The 12,006-nt window shown below is 43.4% G+C and overlaps 1 protein-coding gene across 4 annotated transcripts in view; it reads right to left on the bottom strand.

The window, feature by feature from the left end:
* Positions 1-12,006, bottom strand: part of GFRA1 (GDNF family receptor alpha 1) — a 202,932-nt gene that overhangs the window by 127,483 nt on the left and 63,443 nt on the right. The gene's annotated exons all lie outside the window — the stretch shown is intronic.

Raw genomic sequence — 12,006 nt, 5'->3', positions numbered from 1 at the left:
ACTAAGAGAGGATATTAGAAGACTTATACTCTATACCACCTTCTTTTTTCCTTAAGAAGTCAGCTTTATTTATTTGCAAAAAAGAAAAGAAAAGAAAAAGTTGGAGCAAGGACAACAATAACTCCCTTTGGTAAAAAATGTAATAAATGTCTTGTACATCTGTTCATAGGTACTAAATCTGAACCACACAGAACTATGGTACAGGAAGCTAGAGCAGTTATGCTAGCACATCAAAGCACATTTCTTTTAATAAAAAATTGACAGTATGTACATTATTTACACACACAAAAAAAGAAAAACCAAGTTACAATCGAATGTGTGTGCATATGTGTGTGTGTCAGAGAGTAAAGCTGGTGGATGGCACCAGTGAAGACTAATAAGGAAGCGGGTACAAAACAGGTCCACACGACCTAAAGGGAAAACTTGTCGAAGCTGAGAACCAGGGGACAGAGTAAAGGGTGTGCAGCAAGGGATGTGTCAGGACCCAAACCCACAAGATGATCCAGCCCAAAGCCAAATTGCAGGTCCCAGATAAAATTTAATGGGTGATCGAGATGTGCTAGAGTGACCAGGGGGGAAAAATAACAAAAACAACAAATCTAGGTTTGGGAAAGCAGAGAAGAAAGATGCAGCACCTGTCAGAGTCACAATTCATTTGAGCGCCATCCCTTCCCTGGTCAGGGTACATCCACCCTGTACATCCATCCACTATACATCCATCAGCTCCCTCACTGTCAGGCCCCAGGAGATTCTAATCTTCGCTCTGTGGCTATCCAAGCAAGCTGCACATTTCTGTACCCCCATGGGTTTCCTTCCACTCCAGGGCAGGCTAATACCCAAAGCCTTTTGGGAAAAGTTCCAGCTCCACTTTTGTAAGGTTTAAACTATATTTTTTTAATGCATTTCAAAATAAATTGCAAAGATACCAAGGATAATCTTTTTAGAATAACAAAGCTTCTGTGATATGTTAAAGTAAACCCAGCCTAGAGGACAGAGAGCCTGCATTTGAATCCTGACTCTTCCAAATGTGTGATTTGGGGCAAGTTAATAAATCTCTCTGGATATCAATTTCATCAACCAGAGATGGATACAACAAATTTGATCTCACAGGGTTCATCAATTTAATACTAACTGAGGACTTAACGATGTGCCTGGCACTATGCTTGACATAGGGATGTAGGGTTGAATAACACAGCAAAGCCCTTGCTCTCCCATACTTTATATTCTAGCTAGAGAAACAGGCAAGAGATCAGTAAGAAGGAAGAGGAAAAAAAAAAAAAAAAAGAACAAAGTAATTTCAAACAGTATTGAGTGCTGTATTCATTTGCTAGGGCCACTGCATCAAATTACCACAAATTTAGTGACTTAGAATAACAAAAATGTATTTTCTCACTATTCTGGAGGCCAGAAGGCCAAAATTAAGGTGTCAGTAGGCCCGTGTTCCCTCTGAGGGTTCTAGGGAAGGATCGTTCCTTGGCTCTTCCAGTGAATCTGAATGGTGGCTCCAGGCATTCCTTGGCTTGTGCCAGGAATGTTCCAACTGCTGCTTCTGGCTTTATGTGCCCTTCTCTCTATGTCCTGTCTTCTTCTTATAAGGACAAGTAGAACCCACCCAAAATCCAGAACAATTTCATCTCAAGGTCCTTAACTAACCCTGTTTCCAAATGAGGTCACATTCTGCAGTTCCAAGCAGACACGAATTTCAAGGGCACATTATTCAACCCACTAACCATTTCGTACAAATGCTATAAAGAAATGAAGAAATGGGGGGGGGGGGTCTGGGGGTAAATAATATTCTGCAAGGGTGGCCAGGAAGTCATCTCTGAGAGGTGACTGGCTAGCAGAGTATCACCTATAGGAGGAATGTTCTGGGGCACCAAGGCAGGACTGAAATCAGATAATGGGCCCAAGCACCTGGACAGAGACCTGAGGAGGTGACTGAGCAAGGCGGGGGGGGGGGGGGGGTTGAGGGGGAGGAATATTAGAAAGAGTGGAGCCGAGAGGGGTGCTGGAACCACATCACAAGAGTTGACATGAGAACTGAATGTTGTAAAGGATCTCAAGAACTAATATGCATCACCTCCTTCTCCAGAAATCTCAAGGGCTGAGTTTGTAATCCTCCCACCAAAGAGAGTGGGTGGTCCAAGCTCAGGTGGCCCCAAACCACAGCAGGCCTCTATTCCAAGAGGACATTAATTTATAGGCCTCTCTCTTACTCCCCCCTCACAATGCAGGTGATTTCCTGATGCAGGATATTAACTTTCAGCTGCTGGAGGTCCCTAACCTCCACACGGGCCTAAAAGGTTTCGTCAGGTTTGGATAAGCCTTAGATAAGGAGCTGAACTTTTGCAGGCTTATGAGAACAGTACCTCCAATCCCCCGGAGATTCGCTCATCATGAACCGTAATCCATCTCAAATAAAACCTGTGCATACAGTCGTGGTCTCCCACCATGGCTGTTTAACAAGGAAAAAGAACAGCTTTGTCTGTTCTGCAAAAGCGTCCTCTGTTTACACTGTGCCCACGGATTTAATTTCTGAGATTTACATTTTAATTCTTTATGATATTCAGGAGATAAATAGATAGAGAGGCCTATGGTGAGGCCTGGCTTTTTCCTGGAAAGCCTACTTGCCTGACTTTCCTCCCTCTCTCCTGAGATCTGTTTCTTTATCTTGCCAAAGTTAATCTGGTTTCCTTCTCCATTCCCTTTGGGATTTCCTCGCCTCTTCCCACCTCTGACTCCCTTCCCTGCCCCATTAAAGTTGTCACCCCAAGTGGTTGTTTGGTCATCCATCATGACTGAATCGTGTCCTGCCACATGCATGTCTACCCTGAATTTTATCATGTGAACTTCTTTGGAATTAGGGTCTTTGCTGACGTCATCAAAATAAGGTGAGATCATATTGGATTAGGGTAGGCCCTAAATCCAATGGCTGGTGTCCTCATAAGATGAGGAGAGGACACAGAGAGAAGAAGCCATGTGACCTGGAAGGGAGAAATTACAGCAAAAGAGCTAAGAGGGAGAAAGCCCAGGATTGCTGGGGCCTCCAGAAGTTGGAAGAAGTAAGGAAGGATCCTTCTTTGCAACCTTCAGAGAGACAATGGCCCTGCTGATATCTTGACTTCAGACTCCTAGCCTCTAAAACCATGACAGAACAAATTTCTATTGTTTTAAGCCACCAAGTTTGTAGCGATTTGCCAGAGCAGCCCTAGGAAACCAGGAGAGTATTTGGAGGCTGTTCTCCACCCATCTCTCACTTGAGGCTGGACCCCAGGCCCTGTCTTCCCTTCTGGGGTGGTCCAACCCCTGACTGGCTGCTGCATTTGTGACTGATGAAGCCACATGTTCTCTATTTATAGGAAGGATCCCAAATGGGGTCCCTCTTTTTTCTCTCTCAATGTTTTATTATGAAATTCTCAAACACACAACAGAGTTGAAAGAATTTACAGTGAAAACCCATATACCTGCCACTGACATGAATGATTAACACTGTTCCCTACTGGCTTTATCACAGATTTACCCATCTATCTGTCCCTCTATCCACCCATCAATACATCTTTTTGGTTTTTTAGAAGCATTTCAGAATAAATTGGAGACATAGTGCACTTGCCTCTGAATACTTCCTTGTGCACATCATTAACTGGTGTTTAATATTTGTTTTCAAGTTTTTCTTTTTAGGGTAAAATTGACAAACACATAATGCACAAGCCTTATGCGAACATGCTATGAGTTTTGGCAAATGCACACCTCTGCGAAGGCCCAACTCCCATCAAGAGAGAGTCTTTCCATAGCTCAGGGAGCCCCCTCCTGCCTCTTCACTCCCATTGCCCCAGAGGCAACCAATGTTCTGAATTTTGTCCATTACAGATTAGTTTTAAGAATTTCATGTAAATGGACTCATACATACAGCATTCTCTTTTGTGAAAGGCTTCTTTGACTCAGCCCAACATTTCTGAGATTCATCCACATTGTGTGCATCAACATTCTGCATTCCTATTTTTTCTATTTTTGAGTGGCATTCTATTCTGTGGGTACACTAACTGTCCTTTCTCTTATTCATAGGCACCTGGGCTCTCTGCACTATTTGGCTAAATTAATAAAGCTGCTATGAAGACTGGAGTACATGAGTCTTCTAGTGGGACACACTCTTTCACTTCTCTGGGGTTTGGTTGGGACCTCTCATATGATAATGGCACCGTCTATCCTGATCTACTGGCAAGCCCAACATAGTCTCCTGGTCCCTCCAGGATGTATGATGTGGTCATTGAGAATTCAGACCAAGTCTAACTGCCTGTGTCTAAACTCAGATTCAATCCTTCTCTAGCTGGGAGACCTTCTACAAGGTAAAATTACTGAAGCTTTTTGAATCTATTTTAGCATCTGAAAAATGGGGTTAAAATGGTCATAAAGGAGTGTGTGAACTTTTAGGGTTAATTCTGGGGAAGAAATGAGTTCATGTATGTGCCTGGCATAAGCTAAAGTAAGGAGAGGCCAACTTTATCCCCTGCTGCCCCACACACAGCATCAATAGTTATATCATGTGCCCAGTACATGGTAGAGAACTGCTCAAAGAGCTACAATGGTTTCCTTCAGCTTCCTAAAACAAGTTTTGCCTTTGCTGCCTAGATTTTAAAATCATTGCTCAAGCTATCTAAAATATCATATTTCAGCATATTTCTATCAGCTCACAAACTGATTCCCAAAAGATTGCTTCGTCTGTGAACAAAATATATGAATAAGTCAACAATTGTTTGTATGTTCCATGGCTTTTGGCAAGCCATATTCCAAAAATAACTGGAATGAAGCTCCCTGACATCATGGGGTTCAAAAGACTCCACTCCCTGACCGCTGGGCTAGAGGGGACCAGATGCACCAGAGGTACAGAAGGCATTCACAAATGGTCACCAGCTGTCTCCACAGGCGCCCCTATCAGCGGCTGCTAAAGGTAGCTGTCATGGGCAAGCCTCTGAGTTAGAACATTTCCTCTGCCTGGGGCGGGGGCCGGGGGGTGGATAGTGCACTAGCCCAGGCATCTTGCAGATTGGGTAGGCACCAGAGAGAGGCAGCTGGGGGACACTGACAGATGGGTGCAGCCCAAACATATAAACAGGCTCAACCTCTCAAGCACCCTCCTGCCTAAGCAGAAAACACAGCCTCAAATCTGTCCCCAAGATACACTCAGCAATTTAAAGGACTCCAATAAGCAGCCATCAATCTAAGGAAGGTGCAGGAGAGTTTAAGTACTCAACGGCTGGAATATTATAAACAGACAAGTTGTTTCATCCCTGGCCTGCCCAGACTATGGGAGAAAGTGCAAATGTCTTACCTCAGAAACAAGGCACTATTCAATCAGCCTCCGCTCTAGAAAAGACGAACCCACTTAGAAGCTTGCAGAGCTAGAACTAGCTGAGAAGTCATGACAGCAAGCCTGGGTCTGGTGTGGAAGCAGAGAGGCACTGTGATGGACTGAATGCTTGCGTCGCCTTCCCAAATTCGTATGTTGAAATCCTGATCCCAGTGTGATGGTATTAGGAGGTGGGACCTTTGGGAGATGGTTAGATCATGACAATAGGGCCCTCATGAATGAGATTAGTACCCTTATTAAAGGGACCCCTGAGATCTCTTTCCCTGCTTCTACCATGTGATGACACAACAAGATGAAGGCCATCTATGAACCAGTTAGTGGGTTCTCAGCAGACACAAAATCTGCCAGCATCTTGATCTAGGACTTGCTGCCTCCAGAACCATGAAAAATAATGTTTGTTGCTGAGCCCCCACAGTTTATAGTATTTTGTTATAGCAGCCCAGCCTAAGATATGTACTCAATAATCTCACCTCTCTGCAACTGGGACATGATGTTGGGCCTTGAGAAAGGTCAAGGATTTGTGATTGTGTCCCTCCAAGAGGTATTTAAAAGCCTGTGGACAGCATGTTACTGTGAAAAATCAGGACAGCATATTGCAGGGCCAGAAGTCAAACTACCTGAGTTCAAAATCTTGGCTCAGGTGTCTCACCTTGGGAGCAGGAATGTACAGATAAAGGGAGGAAGCCAGGATGATTCATGTGGTAATAGGCTAGAGTTAGAAATCTTAGCAAGAATTCAGGCTTAACACAGATATATCTAGTTACACATAGAAATAAATATACATATATATGTGGGTGAGTATGCACACTTCTATTTCTTTGCTCTGTCAGCTGAGAGGTCTTAAAAGAAAGGACACCCCGGTAGCAATGAGCACACCTAGCTCCCAGATCTTGGTTTCTAATAGCATTCTCCATCTCCTTAAAGAAATGGCTGAATCTAGGACAAGAATGAGACAAGATGAGCCTGGTGCATCTTATAGTATCAGAAAATATGGTACAAATGCTCAACCAAAAACTGACAGGGATACGTCAAAGGGGCACAACAAGCTAAAGGAAAAAGCTCCCAGTGGCCAAATCAAGAAATTAAATAAAGTTGTACTGCATTATAACTCCAGGTAGAAAATATATATGCATGATTCCATATCGATCTAAATAAGTGATTGAATAAATTAATAAATAAGGGCTAAGAGCCAAATCTCCCATGCAAAAGAATAATTTATGTAGCTACTCTCCCCTCAATGATATGGAGCCTAATTCCTCACTCCTTAATAGTGGGTTATGCATAGATTTCCTTCCAGAGTACACTATGGAAAGGAGGAGGGAAAGTAACCTCACAGTGGAGAAACTTGACAAACACTACTTCAGCCAAGTGATAAAGATTAACATCAATAGTCATAGATCATGTTGATAGTAGGGGCCTTTTATATGACATGATGCAAAACAGCACTTTACCTCTGCAATCTTCCCAAAATCCATAACCTCACTATAATCATGAAAAAACATCAGACACATTCCAAGAGAGGGGCATCCTACAACATATTCCTCAAAATACCAGTACTCCTCAAAGCTGTCAAGGTCATCAGAAACAAGAGAAGTCTTAGAAACTGTCACAGCCAAGATGAGACTAAGGAGACATGACAACCAAATATAATGTGGTCTCCTGGATGGGATCCCAGAATAGAAAAAGGACATCAGGCAAAAACTAAGGGAATTTGTGGAGTTCAGTGAATAATAATGGATCAATATTGGGTCATTAATTGTAACAAATGTACCATACTAATGTAAGAAATTAAAAATAGAAGAAACAGAGTATGGGGTATATGGGAGTTCTCTGTACCATGTTTCTGAAAACCCAAAACTGTTGTGAGAATAAAACTTCTCCATAAAAAAAAAAAAAGGCTCTACCACTCACTAGTTATATAACTGCCACAAGGTCGATTCCCCTCTATGCCTCAGTTTTCCCCTCTGTAAAGCGGGATTTTTATACCTATTTTATAAAATTGGGAGGGAGATTCTATGAGAAAATGTATGCGAAGTACCTGTTCCAATGCCTGGAATACAGGAGGTACACAAACGTGGCATAATTATTACTACTATGACCCTCATCATTATTACTATTACCCTCATTATTACTATTACCCTCATCAATAAAACAAAAATTTAAACTTATCAGTAACCATTTCAACAGAAGAACCTAAAAGTTTCCCTTTACTGATCTGGCAATTTTGAAACACAAGTTACTGGGAGGAGAGGCTTCGAAAACCTCACCCCAAACTTACACCCTGGGATTGAAATGGGCACAAGATGAATCAGCTACAAAGACAAACCTCTTTCAAGGTCACCTGGCAGTGAACAGGCCTCTCAACACAGCCCACACAGAATGTGATAAAGCATCTCAGAAAATGCAATTATTTAAATATGGTTATCCTTTTCCTCATACACCACACACACACACTCACACAAAGTGAATCTATGTAAAATTAAATGGTAACTTTGCTCAGTTTGTGCTGGTAAGATGGATGCATTTCCTACATAGCTCAGAATATCCTACTGATTCTGGACAGGATGGGGAATAATATACATACATAATCAATATTAGCATATGGGAAGTGTGATCAGGGAACCAATCACTTTCCATCATAAAAATGTTAACGCATTTTTCTCATTTACTCGTTAACAACTCACGACAACTTGGAATTTTTAGCTGGAAATGGTAACAATAGATTTAATTTATTCACCCAAATCCCATACTCATAAAGAAAACAATATTTCATATTGTATAACATTACCAAGGGAACCATAATTCATGGCTAAAGGGTCAGAGCTTTATAATAGATGGGATTTTCTGAAGTGGTTGGGGAAAACCTGAGATCCAGCCTCAGCAGTTTGACCAAGAGTTTGAAATATGCTAAAGAGCTCAAGTCAAACACATTATAAATGGCAGTGGTCCCTGCTTCCACAAGTCCACCCCAACGATTACTAGGCTTGGCCAGGCTGCCAGAAACCAAACTATGATTTATTGTTCTCTTCAAATTAGTAAAAGCAATGCCATCCATTGTGAATTCCAGAGTTGATGCTTCAAAATGGGCTTATGAGTAGGTTAGACTTCCAAAACCATAATCTTTTAACCATAATTCCCAGCCACTAGGGAAGCCTCTGCTTTCACCCAAGTTCTTTAGAGAACAGTCATAACCTGTAGTATGGGATATTTCTGGACTCAAATACAATTACAACTTATCAAGATAAAGCATTAGCAGGAAGCCAAGTTGGGTCACAAATCTCCCCAATTCTCTCATTTTACAGATAGGAAAACTGAAGCTACAGGGCAAAGCAACTAGCCCATTAGCCCCCCAAAAGGCAACCTTGCTGGGAGCCAAACTGACGTCTCCTGAGCATGTAATGTATATATTAATATATAATAATGTATGATACACATATATATGTATATTGGAGAAAAGTAGCTCTTTAAAATCTAAAGATAAGTATAGGGGTATTTTAATGATGCCCTTGATGTGCACAACTTGCCAGCCTTAAGGAGAGGAGGTGTAAGTTCTGGGCACAATCCTCCCCACAGGTAAAGTGAGCAGAAAGTGGGACACTTAGTGGAGGCAAGCTGGCCAGGAATGGGGCTGCAGAGACCCTCGGAGGGGAGTGCTTAGGGTCTGTGGGCAGGTCCCCATATCAGCTCGGCCTGAGCCAACTCAGCACTCAGCCCTGGTCCTGATTTTAACTTCTCACACACTTTTTATGCATTTTTGTGGCAGCCAGTGTGGCAATATTTCATATAAATATTTCATATAAATCAACCACAGCACTCTTTTGCTTAAAACCCACTGCTGACTTCTTTCCTCCAATCTCCAGTGTACACTCCTACCCTCTTCTCATTTCCTCATTTCACACAATGCTCTCCCTCCCTTGCGAGCTCCTGCCACACCAGCCTCCTTCTGATTCTGGAATATTGGGGTGTTCCTGCCTAGTGGGGTTCCTCTACATCCTCCAATAGCTGGTCCTTCTTGGCATTCTCTCACCATCCCATTAAAATGGCCCTCCTAGCCATGAACACATCATCCTGTGACATTGTCTTCACTGCTTGTATCCCTCAGAATTCACCTTGTTTGTTTTGTGGCATGCTTGGCACCAGGGTCCCCCAAGCTAGACAGTAATTTCCATGAGCAGCACAGAGCCCCTGCTGTCCTGTCCATCCCCTCATCCTCAAGGTCTAGGAAGTGCCTGGCACATATTTACCGATTGCAAAATAAACCAGTGCACTGTGTCTGAGAGGTATTACTTGAGCTGAAAGAAAAATCTCTTTAATAGCAAGACCCCAGCTCCAGGCGAGAGCTGTGCAGAAGGAAAGGCTATGCCTCTTCGGGCTCGGAGTCTATCAGGGACTTCAGTTCACAGCACGGAGCACAGAATTAACTCAATGGTGAAGTCTTTATACTGTGCCCACTTACACTTTCAAACACCCTGCTGAGTGGCATCGCTCTGATTTCCAAGCCACTCACTCGGTTTCTGTTCGATTTCAGAATCAAGGTTGAGCCCATGGATGAGTATTCAAAAGGTGCTTCAGTAACTTCAAATGAGGCGTGTGTGTGTATGTGTGTGTGTGTGTGTGTGTGTGTGTGTGTGGTCCTGACTTCATTATTAAACGATTGATATAAAAGTGCTCTAAAACTCGAGATTCAAAACACGTGTGCAGATACAGCGTTTTCAACTGCATTTGATGTTGTGAAGAGCAGCTCTATGGCTCGTCGGCATTTCTGAGAGCCATCCAATGGTGCATGAGCTCTGTGGACAACAGAGAACGTGTGTCAATTAAGGCTCCTTGAAAACGTGGCCCCACGGCCCTGGAATTCATATACACAGAAGGCCCAGCTGCGGGCCCACTGGTCCTTGACGGTCCTCATGTCCTGTGGTCTAACCACAGCAAGTGGCCTTTACAGATGAAAGAAATGAAACAAGCTATAAAATGGCAGAGGAGCAGGGCAGAAACACGTCCCCACATGCACACACCACGGACACAGGGAAGAAAGGCTCCACAGTAGCTGCTGCGCTGTCACCTCCTCTAACAAGATTGATCTGTAGTGAAATAAAAGATAATGCAATCCAGGGGAAATAACTTCGGTTTCCTCTGAGAACGTCTGATGTTGTCAGCTTGCCAGGCTACCTCTCTCTTCTGCCTGCCAGGGTGCACAGCAGCCCAAACACGCAGGCACTCCTCGGGCACATGGGCCTCACTCTCCCTGCCAGAAGCACACACCCTCCAAGCAGCATCTCCCGCAACTGCTCCTGGCTCCTCCTAGGGCAAGCCAAAGGCGCCTGGGCCTGGATGCCCATGGCAGGGTCAGGAGGTCAAAGCCGCTCAGAGTTCCCAAGGTGTGTGTGGATGGGCCTCGGTTTCCACCCAGTGGAATGCCACGGCGTTTTCTGGTTGTTTCTTTCTAGCACCCTGTGGCTCCCGTGTTTTGAATTAATGGCACAATTCTGGAACAGAGTTTTTTCAACCACAGAAGACATTGTGAAGTCACGTTTTAGACTATCTGTAAGACGCAGAACCTTTTGTCTTGGTCTGATGTGACCATCACCAACACATTTAAACTGTCGCGTGTTACCGAGCATTAATTTCCTTGGCAGAATGACCAGAAGCAAAGGGAAGGAGGGGGCACGAGCTGATGGGTTCCCTGCTACTGTTTCAGAGAATGTGCCTCCATATGAAATGGTCCTAGAAGGCCAGAGCCACGTAAATAATTCACAAAAACAAGTTCAGTTCTCTTCATTTGAAATCCCACTAATATCTTACACGGGGCAACGGGCAGCTAGCAGCTTCCGTCTCTGGAAGATGCTATCAAGTCCTGATAGCCAGTGATTTGCAGATGATTATAACTTCTGCTCTGCATATCATTGCATCTGACAGGCAAACCCTATCAATCAAGTGGCATGACTGATAATAAAAGGAGGCAAACTTGACATAGGTAGCCTAATAAGCCATTTTTTTTTTATACCAACCATGACAACGGTGAATGCTCCCGGTTGTTGGGAGAAAAGCCAGTTCTGCTACAAGCCTTTTCTCTCCCCATTCTCCCAGTGCTTCAGCACTCATGCTCCAGGAAGACTTCCCAAACTCAAGCGTGTTTTGTGTCACAAAAAGAGAATGTAATTCAGAGCTGGGTGGCACTCGTATTCTAGCTCATGCAAAAAAAAAAAAAAAGCCTCTTTTCCTCCCAGAGCATCTCCATGAACCCCCAATTTGTCAAGGAAGAAAACACACTGCAGCAAGGGGCCCTGGCAGCAGGGCTTTCACTACATCAACAGTCACGGCACCTTTTCAATTTTGCTCATCTCTTAGTCTCTAGCCAAATGGAACTTATTACTTATAGCTTGTTGGGATTTATGAATTATTTATAAAAGTAGGTCTATGACTCCAGACTCTTAAAAGACAAACACAACAGTCCCCTCATTGTTACCCACAACTGCGCTTCTATCAGAGCAAGCAGACATTCTCCATAACACACACTGCATGTTTGGGCTGAAATAATCGTTGTGAAAATATCAAGCCTGTAAGATTATTCAGAAGCTATTTATGGGATGCCTAGATATATTTTTAAACCGGTGTCTTTTATTCTAAGCCAGCCTTGGATT

This window comes from Canis aureus, chromosome 29, assembly GCF_053574225.1.
Source record: "Canis aureus isolate CA01 chromosome 29, VMU_Caureus_v.1.0, whole genome shotgun sequence".
Lineage (NCBI taxonomy): Eukaryota > Metazoa > Chordata > Mammalia > Carnivora > Canidae > Canis > Canis aureus.
The sequence above is the reverse complement of the archived record's forward strand: the minus strand, read 5'-3'. Positions and strand labels throughout refer to the sequence as shown.